Genomic DNA, 9839 nt, shown 5'->3' with positions numbered 1-9839 from the left:
CACTTTTCACATCCATTTGATATAGTTTCATATCATGATGAGATGCATATGCAAGGAGGATATGAATAGCTTCTAGTCTTGTAACTGGTGCAAAGGTCTCTCCAAAATCCAAACCTTCAACTTGAGAGAACCCCTTTGCTACTAGTCTTGCCTTGTTCCTCACAACTACGCCTTGATCATCTTGCTTGTTCTGGAACACCCACTTTGTTCCAATGACTCTTGCACCTTTTGGCCGCTCTTCAAGAGTCCACACTTCATTGCGGGTGAAGTTGTTCAACTCTTCATGCATGGCATTTATCCAATCCGGATCTTGAAGAGCTTCTTCAACCTTAGTAGGCTCAAAACAAGAGACAAAAGAGTGATGAGCAATAAATGAAGCAAGTTTTTGTGAGTGAGTCATTACACCCTTTGATGGACTCCCTATGATGAGATCTTATGGATGATCTTGTAGTAGAGGTGTATTTCTTCTATTGACCACTTGAGGAGGAGGTTGTGGAGCATCAACATCTTGTGCTTGTACCACCATTTGCTCATGGGAGACATGAGTGTCTTCATTTTCTACTCTCCCATCTTTATCACCATCTTGTGGCACACTTGATGAAGAAGGTGGATCAATCACTTGTACATCATCTTTAGGCTTGATGTCTCCAACCAGAATGTTCTTTATAGCCTCCCTCAATGGTTCATCACCTACGTCATCAAGATTCTCATGTGCTCTTTAGGAGCCGTTAGACTCATCAAATTCCACATCATATGTTTCTTCAACCAAGCCGGTGGCATGATTAAATACTCTATATGCTTTGGACTTTGATGAGTAACCAACAAGAAAATCAATATCACAACATCTTTGGAACTTCCCTAGGTGTTGCTGCTTCTTGTAGATGTAGCATTTGCAATCAAACACCCTAAAGAAGGAGACGTCCAGCTTCTTCCCATTGAGCAACTCATAAGGTGTATTGCCAAGGAACTTTTGAATGAATAGGTAGTTGGATGCATAGCATGTGGTGTTGATTGCTTCCGCCCATAGAGCTTCGGGGGTATTGTACTCATCAAGCATTGTTCTTGCAAGAGTGATCAATGTCCGGTTCTTCCTCTCAACTACACCATTTTGTTGAGGAGTATATGTTGCGGAGACCTCATGTTTGATTCCAACTTTATCACAATAGGCTTCTATGTTTGTGTTGTCAAATTCTTTCCCATTGTCACTTCTAATCTTTTTGAGCTTCACTTCAAATTCATTTTGTGCTCTCTTAGAAAACTTCTTGAAGCAAGATGCAACTTCGGATTTGTCATGAAGGAAGAATACCCATGTATACCTTGAATAGTCATCAACAATCATAAGACAATAAAGATTTCTTCCCAAACTCTTGTATGTTGTTGGTCCAAATAAATCCATGTGAAGGAGTTCTAGCACTCTTGTGGTTGACATGAAAGCTTTGGTTGGATGAGTATTTGCAACTTGCTTGTCGGCTTGACATGCACTACAAAGCTTGTCCTTCTCAAACTTCACATCCTTCAACCCTCTCACCAAATCATTCTTCATTAGCTTCTTGAGTGAGCTCATCCCAACATGAGCAAGTCTTCTATGAAATAGCCACCCAAGTGTTGTTTTGGTGAATAGGCAAGTCTTCAAATTTGCATCTTCGGAGGTGAAATCCACTAGATGTAGGTTGTTGTATCTAAATCCTTTGAATATCACTTGTTCATCATCCTTCTTAGATACAACAACTTCCTTCTCGATAAACAAGCATTGGAAGCCAAGATCACACAATTGTCCAACGGATAGCAAGTTGAAGCTCAATGAAGCAACATATAGCACATTTGAGATTGAATGATCATTTGATATTGCCACTTTGCCCAATCCTTTAACCTTGCCCTTTGAGTTATCTCCAAATGTGATTCTTTCTTGTCCATCTACTTCTTCATCTAGTGAGGTGAACATACGAGGATCACCGGTCATATGTTGTGTGCAACCACTATCAATAACCCAATGACTTCCACCGGTCTTGTAGTTCACCTACACACAAGAGATCAAGCTTTAGGAACCCAAACTTGTTCAGGGCCCTTCACCTTCTCAACAAGTGACTTTGCTACCCAAATTTTCTTAGGCCTATTCTTGTTGGGAGGTCCTAAGAACATGACATTCATCTTTTCACTAGAATCCTTTCTAAGCATGTAGTGAGCATTGAAGGCAAAAGGTCTAGCATGCTTGGGCAAGGGTTGTGGTGGTGGAGTTTGGCACTCATGAGCAAAGTGGCCTTCTTGTCCACACTCAAAATATCTCTTTGGCTTTGGCTTTGACTTATGTTGTTGTTGCGCTTGAGCCTTCTTCTCTTGGTTTGCCAAGTACCCAATGCCACTTCTATCCATCTTCCTGACGGTGTTCATAAGTAGCTCACTTTGAAGATGCTTGCCTCTTGTGAACTTGCTCAATCCAATCTTGAGATGCTCTTTCTCCAACTTAAGCTTCTTGTTTTCTTCCTTAAGAGCATCATTGTTCTTCTCTTCCTTGAGCTTCTTGTTTTCTTCCTTGAGCTTCTCATTCTCAAGAATCAAATCACCATCATGATCAAGAGTTTCTAGCACAATGGTGTTGTGGCTTTTGATCTCTTCAAGATCTTTCTTGAGCTTTGCATTGTCATTCTTGAGCTTGACAAACTCATCATAATCATTGGCCTCAACCACTTGCTTGCCCTTGCTACTAGAACTTTGCTCAACGCTCTCAATGAACAAATCATCACATGATGTAGCTATATCAATCTTAACAACATCGTTAGTAGCATCATGTGGTTCATTGGATAAAAATTCTTGAGCAATGACAAGACTATCATGATTAATCTTAAGAGTAGTATATTCTTCCTTTAGCTTGTTGTGGCTAGTGATGAGCTCTTTGTGCACCCACTCAAGTTTATCATGTTTATCTTTAAGCTCTTTCTTAGAAGATTTGAGCTCCTTGAGTTTGGATGACATAGCATCATTTGTTTCTCTAAGCTCAACATTAGCCTTTTCCGCTATATCACATTTTGCTAAAAGTGCATCATTTTTAGTCTCTAGCTTTTCATTCTTAGCTCTAGTGTTTATAATGATCTTAGTGTATTGTTTCAGCAATCTAGCAAGGTCATCATAAGTAGGTGATTCATATTCATCATCATCACTATCGCTATCATCATTACTAGCATGTTCATCACCACTACTATCATCATCATTTGATACCTTGCGTTCACCCTTGGCCATAAGGCATAGGTGTGTAAAGGATGATGGCAGTGGTGGCGGTGAAGATGATGAGTCAATAATAATAGCGGCCACCTTCTCATCGTCACTATCATCATCGGATGATCCACTAGATGAATCAATGTCCGTGAGCCAATCACCGATGATGTAAGCCTTTCCACTCATCTTCTTCTTGTGGAAGTCCTTCTTCTTGCCATCTCTCTTCTTGTATGGCTTGTTCTTTTTCTTCTCACCTTCATATTCATTGCTTGAGTCATCTTTCTTGCCCTTGTTCTGCTTGAACTTGTCTTTCTTGGGCTTGGTGCATTGGTGTGCTAGATGACCAAGTTCTCCACAATTGTAGCAATCCATCTCAGAGATTGGCTTCCTTCTAGAGCTTGTGAAGAACTTCTTCTTCTTGCCATCGAACTTGATGCCACTCTTGTTGAGCTTCTTTAGCATCTTGGCAGTTTTCTTCACCATGAGAGCAAGGCTTGCATCATCAAATTCATCATCACTTGAGCTCTCATACTCAAGCCTTGCTTTGCCCTTTTCTTGGCTAGCTTTGAATGCTAAATCTTTTTCTTTCTTCTTTGTAGAGGATGAGCCATCTTGAGGTGTGATGTGCATGTACATCTCATGAACATTGATCTTTCCCAAGATTTGTGTTGGTGTAGCGGTGGAAAGATCACCTTGATGTAGCACGGTCACAATATGCCCATATTTGTCAATGGGGAGGACACTCAAGATCTTTCTTACAACATTGGATGGTTGCATTTGAGTGAGTCCAAGCCATTAACTTCCTCTACAAGAACATTCAAACATGAATACATTTCATTAGCACATTCTTTCGGAAGCATTTCAAAAGAGTTAAGCTTTTTCATGACAAGATGATAACGTTCCTCACGCTCACTCTTTGTTCCCTCATGGAGCGCACAAATATCCGACCATAGTGCATGGGCGTCTTTGTGGTTCCTCACCTGGTTGAACACATCTTTACAAAGGCCTCTAAATATGGTGTTTCTAGCCTTTGCATTCCATTTTTTTGTAAGTTCAACTCATCGCCTTGTGGGTGTGCAGCATCCTGAGGTTTTGGGAACCCTTGTGAAGCGGCTCTAAGTATTCCAACATCTAGAGCTTCTAGATACGCCTCCATGTAGATTTTCCAATATGGAAAATCATCCCCCTCAAAGATAGGAGGATGTCCATCCCCGTGAGACATCTTTCACTAGGTAGTCAAGCCTAAATACGTGAGCATGAGGCTCTGATACCAATTGAAAGGATCAAGATGCTCAAGAGGGGGGTGAATTGGGCTAATTCTAAATTTCTTTGCAATAATTAAATCCTACGGTTAGCCCAATTAACCCCTTGTGCCTAAAAAGTGTTTCTAATTGTTTTACCGCACAAAAGACTTGCAACCTATGTTCCAATCCTACACTAGCATGGCAATTCTAAGAATGTAAATGACAAGAATTGAATTGCTCAAAGTAAATGCTCAAAGTAAAGAGAGGAGGAAGAACGCGGCGATGTTTTGCCGAGGTATCGGAGAGTCGCCACTCCCCACTAGTCCTCGTTGGAGCACCAGCGCAAGGGTGTAGCTCCCCCTTGATCCGCGCAAGGATCAAGTGCTCTTACGGGTTGATTCTTCGACACTCCATCGCGGTGAATCACCCACAACCGCTCACAACTTGAGTTGGGTCATCTACAAGCTCTTCGGATGATCACCAAGCTCCCAATCAGCACCGAGCCGTCTAGGTGATGGCAATCACCAAGAGTAACAAGCACAAACTCTCACTTGACCACAACAAGCCTAATGAGAAGGGTGGATGCACACTTTGCTACTCTTGATCTCACTAATGAGGGCTCTCTTTGGGATTCTCAAATCTCAATCACCTCACTAGGACCTTGCTCTTCTTGGCACTCTCTAAGGTGTTTCTCAGCTGTTGGAATGAGCAAAAGTACCCCCACACACGAATGGAGATGGTATTTATAACATGGGCTAAAAAACGAACCGTTATGTGCCTCTGTGGGGTGACCGGACGCTCTGATCAGTACACCCCGAACTCCAGTGTTTACAGTGTGACCAGACGCTGGCCAGCGTCCAGTCAGCACTGACTAGATGCGTCCGGTCGTGATTTTCCCTCTCCAGAACCTTACTGGAGTCGACTGGACGCTGGCTCTCAGCGTCCGGTCACTTCACCTCTCAGCATCTGGTCGTGCTAGACGTTTTCACCTCAATCAAATGAACTGACCAGACCCTGAGCCAGCGTCCAGTCACACCAGAGCCAGCGTCTGGTCAGTATTTAACCCTCCATTCACTTCCAACTCTCGATCATATGTGAATGAAGTTTGCTCCATTGGATCTAAGGGCTATTTTGGAGCTACGTAGCGCTAGTTTCAACAAGTGTGCACCACACCTAACTCACTAGACTCACCTAGGTCAAGCTACCCGTCCATACCCCCCTTAATAGTATAGCCAAAGGAAAAACAAAGTCCTAAACTACTCTAAGTGTCTCTTCAACTCCAATCGACACTTAGAACTAGTCCATCCTTAACCTTGTTGTCCATCCTTTGAAAACCAAAATGATTTCCATCATAGGGGCATGACCACCATGATTGCCCAATCAATCTCCATTACCATGACCTAACTTAATTGCCTCTGCAAAACACATGTTAGTCATAGTAATCACGTATTGTCATTAATCACTGAAACCCAACTAGGGGCCTATGTGCTTTCAATCCCCCCTTTTTGGTGATTGATGACAATACCACCTCGAGTATGTGAAAGAGATGAGGTTTTTAACATGCTTGGTTCATATAATAAGCTTATATGACCCAAGCCAACATGACGTACTCAAAAGATATGAAATAAGCTTGAGTACAAGTAATAAAGCTCATTTGCATCGGAGTATAACGCGGAAGCAAAAGCAAATGAGCATAGCACAAGTGATATGACATACAAATAATTCAAAGTAGAGAGCACACATGTCATATATCATGGCCACGTAGATATCACTATCACATAAATATAGTTTAATGCATAAATGTAAGCACACGACGAATGCATAATAGCGTATCACACATAAAAACTCCAAATGTAAATAGATAAGCTAATAACTAAGCTCCCCTTAGATATGTCGCTCCCCCTAAGTCTAACATACTCGAACCCTCTCCCCCTTTGGCGTCAAACACCAAAACCTAAGGATCAGTCGGCGGGGCTGCAGCGGACGAGTCGGGCGCTGAGGCACGTGGAGCGAGCTGGAACTGAGTGCCATCATCATCTGACCTTGAGCTCTGAGCAGTCTGACCCTCTGTTCTCTGAGCTTCCTCAGAAGGGTCTAAAGGTTCTTCATTAGATGATGATTTCCTAGACTTCTGGGGTCTCCTCATGGTATGGTAATTCGAGGTATTTCCATATTCATCGAAATGTTCATCCTCGAATTCAATCATGAAATCCAAAATTAGAGTTTCCTCCTTTTCTGGTGGTTCAGGATTTGGGATAGCTGAAGTTGGTGTTGAGTCTAGTAAAGATTTGGGTTCAGCAATCTGGGATTCTTCCTCTAATGGCTTCTCTTCAACTTCTTCGGGGATGTTCTCTAAGATTTTCATAAGAATGCTTCTCCCCGCATTGGTGGAGACATGCAAGAACGAGCCTCCTAAGGCTGTATTAAGAAGCTTTGAGGTTTTCCTATCAAGACCCATATAGAAATGTTGAAGAAGAATAGGGTCTTGAATGGCAATGTCAGGGCCAGTATTAATAAAAGTATTAAAGCATTCCCAAGCTATGCCTAGAGATTCTTTTTTCTTTTGTTTAAAACATAGAACCTCTGAACGAAGTCTAACTACCCTAGAGATGGGAAAGAATTGCAAGCAAAAGCTACAACACAGGGCTTCCCAATCTCCTTGTCTACTCCCTATGGTGAGATTTTACCAACATTTAGCTTTTCCCGTCAAAGAGAAAGAAAAAAGCTTCCATCGTAAGGTTTCATCTGACATGCCCGCAATGCGTAGGCACGCACAGGTCTGCTCAAACTCATTTAGGTGGGAATAGGGGTTTTCATCATCTTCGCCTGAAAAGGGTTGATCCTGAACCATGTTGATTAAACACGGGCGTAGCTCATAGCCAGGTGTTAGGATAGGCTTTGAAGACTCTTTTGGCTATAGGCTTGCACTCGTGGGTGCACCATATTAGTAGATAGGGGTGGATTCTAGATCCATGGTAAAAAGGAAAAGAGAAGATAAAAGATAAAAGAATAATGATACAAGGATAAGCTAGGTTCGAAGTTAACTCAGCAACCGTTTTCCCGGCAACGGGGCCAGAAATGCTTGTTGGTATAAATTAATGCACACCGAATAATCCGCAAGTGCAGGGATAACATACCAATGTAGCACTTCACCGAGAGTACCCAGTTTTATATCAAACTCGAGGAAACGTGTGTGACAATAACCAAATCTAACTTAACCCAACTTCATAATAAGACTAGATAATAGTAGCGTAGAGGAGACTCCTAAAGTCTTCTAGTTCTAACTTCGGTAAGCTTTGTCTTCTATTGTTTAATTCTGGGGATATTACTAGAGAAAACACAGGTAGAGTATGTTTCCTATAGTTACAAGGCCCTGCTAGGCCTACTAACAGGAGGTGGACTACAAAGGATTCAAGAGGCTATAAGAGTCACCCTCGCGAGCTACCACCGATCTGGAAAATAGGGTACATCCACGAGTAACCGAGTCTAAGCACCACGCTTACACTATGAATACTACTTTAACCCAGGAGCTACAAGGATTAAAGTACTCAAAGAGAGTCGCAAACCTAAAGAACAATATGAACAAGATGCTTACTTGAATTAGAAGTCGATTACCAGAGAAATATAAGAAGCAAGCTCAAGAAGAACTTGATTCCGCTAGGCTGCAAGCCGTAAAGAGAGCACTGATAGTCCGGGACTCCTCAAAACTCTTCTCTCTCACTCTATCTCACTATCTCTAATACAAGACTAGATCCTATTGAGGACTAATCTTCTCTTGATTGCTAGCCCTAATCCTGGTGGACATATGAATTAGGGTTTCTGGCTTCTCAGCTCTCAAGATCAAATGAGGCATCTACCATAGAAGGGGGGTACAGGCAGGTATATATAGGCTGGAGCATCAATCCTGAGCCCTCGGATCAAACCAACTTGAATAAACGGCAGGATGCAATCCTTAAGGCGGTGGAGAACTGACATAGTAACGGGAGGCTAACATAGGGGGGACCATAGGCTGGCCGGCCTGCAGGTGGGGCCAACTGACCCCACATGTCAGGGGCATGGGCTCTGCTTCAGTGATTCACCTTCTAGATTCTTCTAGAGTCTTCCTACATTGATTACGCGGCCGAATTCTGTAATTTCCTTTGATGAATAGGTCCTCCTTGGTGGTTTTCTGATTAAATCCTACTGAAAACACAGATTCACCAAAACTCGTGGAATTTGTCAGTTTAAACCCCTAAGTCTACATTGATGGTCCTTTTTAGCCATTTATACAAGTTATACTAATGGTTTATGATGAATGTTAACTACTATCAACAGTGGTCTTATCCCAATAGGAAACCTTTCCAAGCCTTATTTTCCAAGTTTTCCACGAGTTTGGAACAACCCAGATTGGATTCTAAAACCTAGATCTAAAACAGGACTGTCGGTAGTACCGGTTTGGGTCATTACTACCGACGCCCAGGTCTTCACCAACTATTGGTAGTACCGACGTCCAGGTCTTCACCGACTATCGGCAGTACCGACGTTAACCGGTACTATCTGTGTTGAGGCATCTTCTCGAAAGCATAACTCTCCCATCCGGACTCCGAATTGAATGTTCCATATATGTTCTTTGACCATCTTGATGAGAGGAACACAATGGTGAGGTCCATTTCTCATTTTGACAACTTCACAAAATGGACAATTTTGGTTGTCAACATATGCCCCCTGTTTTCAAGTGAATGATGCATGAACCTGAAAACACTTATTCAAAACCAAACACCGAGTATCACTTTGACCACTTTGTAATTAAGGTCCTTCCCAACTTGGTGGCCATTTACCAAACTTGTTGTTTTTTGACCCAAGTGGTAGGATGGTTTTCCACACTAATTATCCTACTTGGAACAATTTGCTCTTTACTTTCTTGTTGTATGCTTTGGCAACACAAGCTTTATCTTTTTTTATTCAAACAAAACCTCATGCCACCTCCTTGGGTTGTCCTCAATCTTCTTTTTGATAAGCTTGATCAAAGTCATGTTACTAGACTCAGCTTGACCATTAGCTCGAGGATAGTATAGAGATGAATTGAGCAACTTGATCTTATATGATTCGGTAAATTCCCTCACCTCTTTGGACACAAATGATGTCCCTTGATCTGTAATTAATGTTTGAGAGATGCTAAATCTATGAATGACATGCTCAGTGATGAACTCAATTACCTCCTTATGTGTCATATTCTTCAAAGGAACTACCTTGGTCCACTTTGTGAAATAATCTATAGCAACCAATACAAAGCGGTGTCCCTTCGAAGATGGGGGATTAATTTGGCCAATGAAGTCTAGCCCCCAACCATGAAAAGGACATGGTTTGATGATAGGATGAAGCATAGCAGTAGGCACAAGCTGAATA

This window comes from Miscanthus floridulus, chromosome 3, assembly GCF_019320115.1.
Source record: "Miscanthus floridulus cultivar M001 chromosome 3, ASM1932011v1, whole genome shotgun sequence".
In the NCBI taxonomy this organism is placed as follows: domain Eukaryota; kingdom Viridiplantae; phylum Streptophyta; class Magnoliopsida; order Poales; family Poaceae; genus Miscanthus; species Miscanthus floridulus.
This window is presented reverse-complemented; position numbering follows the sequence as displayed.